Below are 10000 nucleotides of genomic sequence, written 5' to 3' on the forward strand. Positions count from 1 at the left end.
GGCCGCCGGGCAACGCCCGAGTCTGCCGGCTGAGCCGCGGGTGACAAGCGTTCGAGTGCCGGCGACCGCCGCCCGTCTCGGCCCGGCCCTGGAGAAACCCCTCTTGGAGCCCTCGCTCCAGTCGGCAACGGCCACCGGAGCCTGCGGGCAAGCAGCGGCTTCGCGCGGCTTCTGGCAGTCGGAAGCGCCGTGAGCGATAGGTAGGAGGCAGAACGGCCACGGCCAGGGCCGCCGGGCAACGCCCGAGTCTGCCGGCTGAGCCGCGGGTGACAAGCGTTCGAGTGCCGGCGACCGCCGCCGGTCTCGGCCCGGCCCTGGAGAAACCCCTCTTGGAGCCTTCGCTCCAGTGGGCAACGGCCACCGGAGCCTGCGGGCAAGCAGCGGCTTCGCGCGGCTTCTGGCAGTCGGAAGCGCCGTGCGCGATAGGTAGGAGGCAGAACGGCCACGGCCAGGGCCGCCGGGCAACGCCCGAGTCTGCCGGCTGAGCCGCGGGTGACAAGCGTTCGAGTGCCGGCGACCGCCGCCCGTCTCGGCCCGGCCCTGGAGAAACCCCTCTTGGAGCCCTCGCTCCAGTCGGCAACGGCCACCGGAGCCTGCGGGCAAGCAGCGGCTTCGCGCGGCTTCTGGCAGTCGGAAGCGCCGTGCGCGATAGGTAGGAGGCAGAACGGCCACGGCCAGGGCCGCCGGGCAACGCCCGAGTCTGCCGGCTGAGCCGCGGGTGACAAGCGTTCGAGTGCCGGCGACCGCCGCCGGTCTCGGCCCGGCCCTGGAGAAACCCCTCTTGGAGCCCTCGCTCCAGTCGGCAACGGCCACCGGAGCCTGCGGGCAAGCAGCGGCTTCGCACGGCTTCTGGCAGTCGGAAGCGCCGTGCGCGACAGGTAGGAGGCAGAACGGCCACGGCCAGGGCCGCCGGGCAACGCCCGAGTCTGCCGGCTGAGCCGCGGGTGACAAGCGTTCGAGTGCCGGCGACCGCCGCCCGTCTCGGCCCGGCTCTGGAGAAACCCCTCTTGGAGCCCTCGCTCCAGTCGGCAACGGCCACCGGAGCCTGCGGGCAAGCAGCGGCTTCGCGCGGCTTCTGGCAGTCGGAAGCGCCGTGCGCGATAGGTAGGAGGCAGAACGGCCACGGCCATGGCCGCCGTGCAACGCCCGAGTCTGCCGGCTGAACCGCGAGTAGCTGCAGCGGTTCGATGGCGCTGGTCCGCGAGCGCCAGCCCTCTGCCCTAGTATACGGACAGCGAGGTCCCCGGCCCCGGCGGGCTCGAAGAGAACCGTCTTCCCCCAGCGGGGAGGCGCGCGAGCGCCGCCGACTCTTACCATGACGTAACTGGAGGCAGCGCAAAGCAGCGACCCCTTCGGCAGCTCCGAAGAAGAACCGGGCAAGACGTCTACCTGCCAGAACCGCGGTGGAGCCAAAGTCCCGCCGGAGCGAGGTAGACGAGGCATCCCTTTCCGCCGGCAGCTCCGGCGGCCACATCGGGCACACCGGACCCGGCGGACGGTAAAACGGGTAGACCTGGCCTCCCTGCCGGCAGAACGGGTAGACGAGGCCTCCCTGCCTGGAACCGGGTAGACCTGGCATCCCTGCCGGAAGCGGGTAGACCTGGCATCCCTGCCGGTAAAACGGGTAGACCTGGCCTCCCTGCCGGCAGAACGGGTAGACGAGGCCTCCCTGCCTGGAACCGGGTAGACCTGGCATCCCTGCCGGAAGCGGGTAGACCTGGCATCCCTGCCGGTAAAACGGGTAGACCTGGCCTCCCTGCCGGCAGAACGGGTAGACGAGGCCTCCCTGCCTGGAACCGGGTAGACCTGGCATCCCTGCCGGAAGCGGGTAGACCTGGCATCCCTGCCGGCAAAACGGGTAGACCTGGTCTCCCTGCCGCCAAAACGGGTAGACCTGGCCTCCCTGCAGGTAAAACGGGTAGACCTGGCCTCCCTGCCGGCAGAACGGGTAGACCTGGCCTCCCTGCCGCCACAACGGGTAGACCTGGCATCCCTGCCGGCAAAACGGGTAGACCTGGTCTCCCTGCCGGTAAAACGGGTAGACCTGTTCTCCCTGCAGGTAAAACGGGTAGACCTGGCCTCCCTGCCGGTAAAACGGGTAGACCTGGCCTCCCTGCCGGCAGAACGGGTAGACCTGGCATCCCTGCCGGCAAAACGGGTAGACCTGGTCTCCCTGCCGGTAAAACGGGTAGACCTGGTCTCCCTGCAGGTAAAACGGGTAGACCTGTTATCCCTGCTGGCAAAACGGGTAGACCTGGTCTCCCTGCAGCCAGAACGGGTAGACCTGGCATCCCTGCCGGCAAAACGGGTAGACCTGGTCTCCCTGCCGGCAAAAAGGGTAGACCTGTTCTCCCTGCCGCCAGAACGGGTAGACCTGGCCTCCCTGCCGGTAAAACGGGTAGACCTGGTCTCCGTGCAGGTAAAACGGGTAGACCTGGCATCCCTGCCGGCAGAACGGGTAGACCTGGTCTCCCTGCCGGTAAAACGGGTAGACCAGGCCTCCCTGCAGGTAAAACGGGTAGACCTGTTATCCCTGCCGGCAAAACGGGTAGACCTGGCATCCCTGCCGGCAAAACGGGTAGACCTGGTCTCCCTGCCGGTAAATGGGTAGACCTGGTCTCCCTGCCGCTAGAACGGGTAGACCTGGCCTCCCTGCCGGCAGAACGGGTAGACCTGGCCTCCCTGCCGGTAAAACGGGTAGACCTGGCATCCCTGCAGGTAAAACGGGTAGACCTGGCATCCCTGCCGGCAAAACGGGTAGACCTGGTCTCCCTGCCGGTAAAACGGGTAGACCTGTTCTCCCTGCCGGTAAAACGGGTAGACCTGTTCTCCCTGACGCCAGAACGGGTAGACCTGGCATCCCTGCCGGCAAAACGGGTAGACCTGGTCTCCCTGCCGGCAAAAAGGGTAGACCTGTTCTCCCTGCCGCCAGAACGGGTAGACCTGGCCTCCCTGCCGGTAAAACGGGTAGACCTGGTCTCCGTGCAGGTAAAACGGGTAGACCTGGCATCCCTGCCGGCAGAACGGGTAGACCTGGTCTCCCTGCCGCCAGAACGGGTAGACCTGGCATCCCTGCCGGCAAAACGGGTAGACCTGGTCTCCCTGCCGGTAAAACGGGTAGACCTGGCCTCCCTGCAGGTAAAACGGGTAGACCTGTTATCCCTGCCGGCAAAACGGGTAGACCTGGCATCCCTGCCGGCAAAACGGGTAGACCTGGTCTCCCTGCCGGTAAATGGGTAGACCTGGTCTCCCTGCCGCTAGAACGGGTAGACCTGGCCTCCCTGCCGGCAGAACGGGTAGACCTGGCCTCCCTGCCGGTAAAACGGGTAGACCTGGCATCCCTGCAGGTAAAACGGGTAGACCTGGCATCCCTGCCGGCAAAACGGGTAGACCTGGTCTCCCTGCCGGTAAAACGGGTAGACCTGTTCTCCCTGCAGGTAAAACGGGTAGACCTGTTCTCCCTGCCGCCAGAACGGGTAGACCTGGCATCCCTGCCGGCAAAACGGGTAGACCTGGTCTCCCTGCCGGTAAATGGGTAGACCTGGTCTCCCTGCAGGTAAATCGGGTAGACCTGTTATCCCTGCCGGCAAAACGGGTAGACCTGGTCTCCCTGCAGCCAGAACGGGTAGACCTGTTCTCCCTGCCGGCAAAACGGGTAGACCTGGTCTCCCTGCCGGCAAAAAGGGTAGACCTGTTCTCCCTGCCGCCAGAACGGGTAGACCTGGTCTCCCTGCCGGTAAATGGGTAGACCTGGTCTCCCTGCCGGCAATATGGGTAGACCTGGCCTCCCTGCCGCTAGAACGGGTAGACCTGGCATCCCTGCCGGTAAAACGGGTAGACCTGGCCTCCCTGCCGGCAGAAGGGGTAGACCTGGCCTCCCTGCCGGTAAAACGGGTAGACCTGGCATCCCTGCCGGCAGAAGGGGTAGACCTGGCCTCCCTGCCGGCAGAAGGGGTAGACCTGTCCTCCCTGCGGACAGAGCGGGTCGCCCGTGCTGGAGGCCCGTATGCAGGGGTGCCTGCACGGGGTGGGAAGGGCCGGCGGCGGGCTGCCTGTGCTCTCTCAGCCGGGGCGGCGGTGGGGGGGCTTGCGGGGGGTGGCTGGGGTCGGCAGGCCGGCCCTGCCGGAGGCCCGTATGCAGGGGTGCCTGCACGGGGTGGGAAGGGGCGGCGGCGGGGTGCCTGTGCTCTCTCAGCCGGGGCGGCGGTGGGGGGGCTTGCGGGGGTTGTCTGGGGGCGGCAGGCCGGTCCTGCCGGAGGCCCGTATGCAGGGGTGCCTGCACGGGGTGGGAAGGGGCGGCGGCGGGCTGCCTGTGCTGTCTCAGCCGGGGCGGCGGTGGGGGGGCTTGTGGGGGGTGGCTGGGGGCGGCAGGCCGGCCCGGCCGGAGGCCCGTATGCAGGGGTGCCTGCACGGGGTAGGAAGGGCCGGCGGCGGGGTGCCTGTGCTCTCTCAGCCGAGGCGGCGGTGGGGGGGCTTGCGGGGGGTGGCTGGGGGCGGCAGGCCGGCCCTGCCGGAGGCCCGTATGCAGGGGTGCCTGCACGGGGTGGGAAGGGGCAGCGGCGGGCTGCCTGTGCTGTCTCAGCCGGGGCGGCGGTGGGGGGGCCTGCGGCGGGTGGCTGGGGGCGGCAGGCCGGCCCTGCCGGAGGCCCGTATGCAGGGGTGCCTGCACGGGGTGGGAAGGGCCGGCGGCGGGCTGCCTGTGCTGTCTCAGCCGGGGCGGCGGTGGGGGGGCTTGCGGAGGGGTGGCTGGGGTCGGCAGGCCGGCCCTGCCGGAGGCCCGTATGCAGGGGTGCCTGCACGGGGTGGGAAGGGCCGGCGGCGGGCTGCCTGTGCTGTCTCAGCCGGGGCGGCGGTGGGGGGGCTTGCGGGGGGTGGCTGGGGGCGGCAGGCCGGCCCTGCCGGAGGCCCGTATGCAGGGGTGCCTGCACGGGGTGGGAAGGGCCGGCGGCGGGCTGCCTGTGCTGTCTCAGCCATGGCGGCGGTGGGGGGGGTTGCGGGGGGTGGCTGGGGGCGGCAGGCCGGCCCTGCCGGAGGCCCGTATGCAGGGGTGCCTGCACGGGGTGGGAAGGGCCGGCGGCGGGCTGCCTGTGCTGTCTCAGTCGGGGCGGCGGTGGGGGGGCTTGCGGGGGGTGGCTGGGGTCGGCAGGCCGGCCCTGCCGGAGGCCCGTATGCAGGGGTGCCTGCACGGGGTGGGTGGGCCTGCGGCGGGCTGCCTGTGCTCTCTGAGCCGGGGCGGCGGTGGGGGGGGCTTGCGGGGGGTGGCTGGGGTCGGCAGGCCGGCCCTGCCGGAGGCCCGTATGCAGGGGTGCCTGCACGGGGTGGGAAGGGCCGGCGGCGGGCTGCCTGTGCTCTCTCAGCCGGGGCGGCGGTGGGGGGGGTTGCGGGGGGTGGCTGTGGGCGGCAGGCCGGCCCTGCCGGAGGCCCGTATGCAGGGGTGCCTGCACGGGGTGGGAAGGGCCGGCGGCGGGCTGCCTGTGCTGTCTCAGCCGGGGCGGCGGTGGAGGGGCCTGTGGCGGGTGGCTGGGGGCGGCAGGCCGGCCCTGCCGGAGGCCCGTATGCAGGGGTGCCTGCACGGGGTGGGAAGGGCCGGCGGCGGGCTGCCTGTGCTCTCTCAGCCGGGGCGGCGGTGGGGGGGCTTGCGGGGGGTGGCTGGGGTCGGCAGGCCGGCCCTGCCGGAGGCCCGTATGCAGGGGTGCCTGCACGGGGTGGGAAGGGCCGGCGGCGGGCTGCCTGTGCTGTCTCAGCCGGGGCGGCGGTGGGGGGGCTTGTGGGGGGTGGCTGGGGTCGGCAGGCCGGCCCTGCCGGAGGCCCGTATGCAGGGGTGCCTGCACGGGGTGGGAAGGGCCGGCGGCGGGCTGCCTGTGATCTCTCAGCCGGGGCGGCGGTGGGGGGGGTTGCGGGGGGTGGCTGGGGGCGGCAGGCCGGCCCTGCCGGAGGCCCGTATGCAGGGGTGCCTGCACGGGGTGGGAAGGGCCGGCGGCGGGCTGCCTGTGCTGTCTCAGTCGGGGCGGCGGTGGGGGGGCTTGCGGGGGGTGGCTGGGGTCGGCAGGCCGGCCCTGCCGGAGGCCCGTATGCAGGGGTGCCTGCACGGGGTGGGTGGGCCTGCGGCGGGCTGCCTGTGCTCTCTGAGCCGGGGCGGCGGTGGGGGGGGCTTGCGGGGGGTGGCTGGGGTCGGCAGGCCGGCCCTGCCGGAGGCCCGTATGCAGGGGTGCCTGCACGGGGTGGGAAGGGCCGGCGGCGGGCTGCCTGTGATCTCTCAGCCGGGGCGGCGGTGGGGGGGCTTGCGGGGGGTGGCTGGGGTCGGCAGGCCGGCCCTGCCGGAGGCCCGTATGCAGGGGTGCCTGCACGGGGTGGGTGGGCCTGCGGCGGGCTGCCTGTGCTCTCTGAGCCGGGGCGGCGGTGGGGGGGGCTTGCGGGGGGTGGCTGGGGGCGGCAGGCCGGCCCTGCCGGAGGCCCGTATGCAGGGGTGCCTGCACGGGGTGGGTGGGCCTGCGGCGGGCTGCCTGTGCTCTCTGAGCCGGGGCGGCGGTGGGGGGGGTTGCGGGGGGTGGCTGTGGGCGGCAGGCCGGCCCTGCCGGAGGCCCGTATGCAGGGGTGCCTGCACGGGGTGGGAAGGGCCGGCGGCGGGCTGCCTGTGCTGTCTCAGCCGGGGCGGCGGTGGGGGGGCCTGTGGCGGGTGGCTGGGGGCGGCAGGCCGGCCCTGCCGGAGGCCCGTATGCAGGGGTGCCTGCACGGGGTGGGAAGGGCCGGCGGCGGGCTGCCTGTGCTCTCTCAGCCGGGGCGGCGGTGGGGGGGCTTGCGGGGGGTGGCTGGGGTCGGCAGGCCGGCCCTGCCGGAGGCCCGTATGCAGGGGTGCCTGCACGGGGTGGGAAGGGCCGGCGGCGGGCTGCCTGTGCTGTCTCAGCCGGGGCGGCGGTGGGGGGGCTTGTGGGGTGTGGCTGGGGGCGGCAGGCCGGCCCTGCCGGAGGCCCGTATGCAGGGGTGCCTGCACGGGGTGGGAAGGGCCGGCGGCGGGCTGCCTGTGATCTCTCAGCCGGGGCGGCGGTGGGGGGGCTTGCGGGGGGTGGCTGGGGTCGGCAGGCCGGCCCTGCCGGAGGCCCGTATGCAGGGGTGCCTGCACGGGGTGGGTGGGCCTGCGGCGGGCTGCCTGTGCTCTCTGAGCCGGGGCGGCGGTGGGGGGGGCTTGCGGGGGGTGGCTGGGGGCGGCAGGCCGGCCCTGCCGGAGGCCCGTATGCAGGGGTGCCTGCACGGGGTGGGTGGGCCTGCGGCGGGCTGCCTGTGCTCTCTGAGCCGGGGCGGCGGTGGGGGGGGTTGCGGGGGGTGGCTGTGGGCGGCAGGCCGGCCCTGCCGGAGGCCCGTATGCAGGGGTGCCTGCACGGGGTGGGAAGGGCCGGCGGCGGGCTGCCTGTGCTGTCTCAGCCGGGGCGGCGGTGGGGGGGGCCTGTGGCGGGTGGCTGGGGGCGGCAGGCCGGCCCTGCCGGAGGCCCGTATGCAGGGGTGCCTGCACGGGGTGGGAAGGGCCGGCGGCGGGCTGCCTGTGCTCTCTCAGCCGGGGCGGCGGTGGGGGGGCTTGCGGGGGGTGGCTGGGGTCGGCAGGCCGGCCCTGCCGGAGGCCCGTATGCAGGGGTGCCTGCACGGGGTGGGAAGGGCCGGCGGCGGGCTGCCTGTGCTGTCTCAGCCGGGGCGGCGGTGGGGGGGCTTGTGGGGTGTGGCTGGGGGCGGCAGGCCGGCCCTGCCGGAGGCCCGTATGCAGGGGTGCCTGCACGGGGTGGGAAGGGCCGGCGGCGGGCTGCCTGTGCTGTCTCAGCCGGGGCGGCGGTGGAGGGGCCTGTGGCGGGTGGCTGGGGGCGGCAGGCCGGCCCTGCCGGAGGCCCGTATGCAGGGGTGCCTGCACGGGGTGGGAAGGGCCGGCGGCGGGCTGCCTGTGCTCTCTCAGCCGGGGCGGCGGTGGGGGGGCTTGCGGGGGGTGGCTGGGGTCGGCAGGCCGGCCCTGCCGGAGGCCCGTATGCGGGGGTGCCTGCACGGGGTGGGTGGGCCTGCGGCGGGCTGCCTGTGCTCTCTGAGCCGGGGCGGCGGTGGGGGGGGCTTGCGGGGGGTGGCTGGGGTCGGCAGGCCGGCCCTGCCGGAGGCCCGTATGCAGGGGTGCCTGCACGGGGTGGGAAGGGCCGGCGGCGGGCTGCCTGTGATCTCTCAGCCGGGGCGGCGGTGGGGGGGGTTGCGGGGGGTGGCTGGGGGCGGCAGGCCGGCCCTGCCGGAGGCCCGTATGCAGGGGTGCCTGCACGGGGTGGGAAGGGGCGGCGGCGGGCTGCCTGTGCTCTCTCAGCCGGGGCGGCGGTGGGGGGGCTTGCGGGGGGTGGCTGGGGGCGGCAGGCCGGCCCTGCCGGAGGCCCGTTTGCAGGGGTGCCTGCACGGGGGTGGGTTGGGGGGGGCGGCGGGAATTTTTTGGTTTTTGTTGCTTTTTTATTTCTTTTTCCGCTTTTGAAACAGAGACGCCGCCCCGTCCTCGGGCGTTTCAGCCGAGCTGATGGAAAGCGGCGCCCCTTCCCGTCGCTTGCGGGGGGGGGTGGTGCAGGAGGGGGGAGGCGGCGCGCGCCTGAAATTCCCCTCGCCACCCCCCGTTTCCGAGACTTCGCCGTATCTAGTGGAAGGCGCTAAGCTTGGCCGGACTGTCTCGCTGAAGGCTTTCTTACTCTGCATCGGTTCTGACGGTGGGCGAGAAAAAAAAACAAAACCAAAGCAGAGCAGGGAAACAGTTACAAAAAGTTCTTGAGAGCCAGCACCGGCCCGCCCATCGGCAGACGGAGCGGCGCCCGGGGTCAACGAGTGCCACCCTGCTGCTTAGCAACCGGAACCCGAGCCGGCCCGCCCCGCCCACCCGCCGGCAAGGGGCGGGCGCTTCCCCGCGGCAGAAGGGGGAGACAGAGACTGAGAGACGGGGTCGAGGAGCAGGCGGGGAGCCTTGCGCTGAGGTAGGCTGGGGACGGGGCCTCTTTTCCGAGAAGATTGAGGTTTGAGTCGGGGGGGGGGGGGGGGGGGGGGCGGCGGCAGGGGCTGCTTGTGCGCTCTCGGCCGGTGCGGCGGTGGGGGGGTGGCGGGGTGGGGGGGGGCAGCGGAGCGGCCGTGCCGGAGGCCCGTATGCAGGGGTGCCCGCACCGGGGGGGGGGGTGGGGGGGGGGCGGCGGCAGGGGCTGCTTGTGCGCTCTCGGCCGGGGCGGCGGTGGGGGGGGGGGCTTGCGGGTGGGGGTGCGGCGGCCGGGCTGCCGTGCCGGAGGCCCGTTTGCAGGGGTGCCTGCACGGGGGGAGGTGGGGGGGGGGGGGGTGGGTGGGGCGGGGCGGCGGGAATTTTTTGGTTTTTGTTGCTTTTTTATTTTTTTTCCGCTTTTGAAACACAGACGCCGCCCCGCCTTCGGGCGTTTCAGCCGAGCTGATAGAAAGCTGCGCCCCTTCCCGTTGCTTGCGGGGGGGGTTGGTGCCGCGGAAGGGGGTGGCGGGGGGGGCGGGAACGGGACGGGGACGGGGACGGGGACGGGGACGGGGACGGGGACGGGTCTGGCCGACGGGTCTGGACGACAGCGCCCCCCCCACCCCGCGTCCCGGCCGGCCACCACGTCTACCCGGGACCGGGTCGGCGGGGAGGACAGGTCTACCCGGGACCGGTTCGGCGGGGAGGACAGGTCTACCCGACAGCGCCCCCCCCATCGCCCCGCGTCCCGGCCGGCCACCACGTCTACCCGGGACCGGTTCGGCGGGGAGGACAGGTCTACCAGGGACCGGTTCGGCGGGGAGGACAGGTCTACCCGACAGCGCCCCCCCCATCCCGGGTCCCGGCCGGCCACCACGTCTACCCGGGACCGGTTCGGCGGGGAGGACAGGTCTACCCGGGACCGGGTCGGCGGGGAGGACAGGTCTACCCGACCGCGCCCGCCCCCGATCCCGAGTCCCGGCCGGCCACCACGTCTACCCGGGACCGGTTCGGCGGGGAGGACAGGTCTACCCGGGA

The sequence above is a fragment of the Opisthocomus hoazin genome, unplaced genomic scaffold, assembly GCF_030867145.1.
Source record: "Opisthocomus hoazin isolate bOpiHoa1 unplaced genomic scaffold, bOpiHoa1.hap1 HAP1_SCAFFOLD_135, whole genome shotgun sequence".
Taxonomy (NCBI): Eukaryota; Metazoa; Chordata; class Aves; order Opisthocomiformes; family Opisthocomidae; genus Opisthocomus; species Opisthocomus hoazin.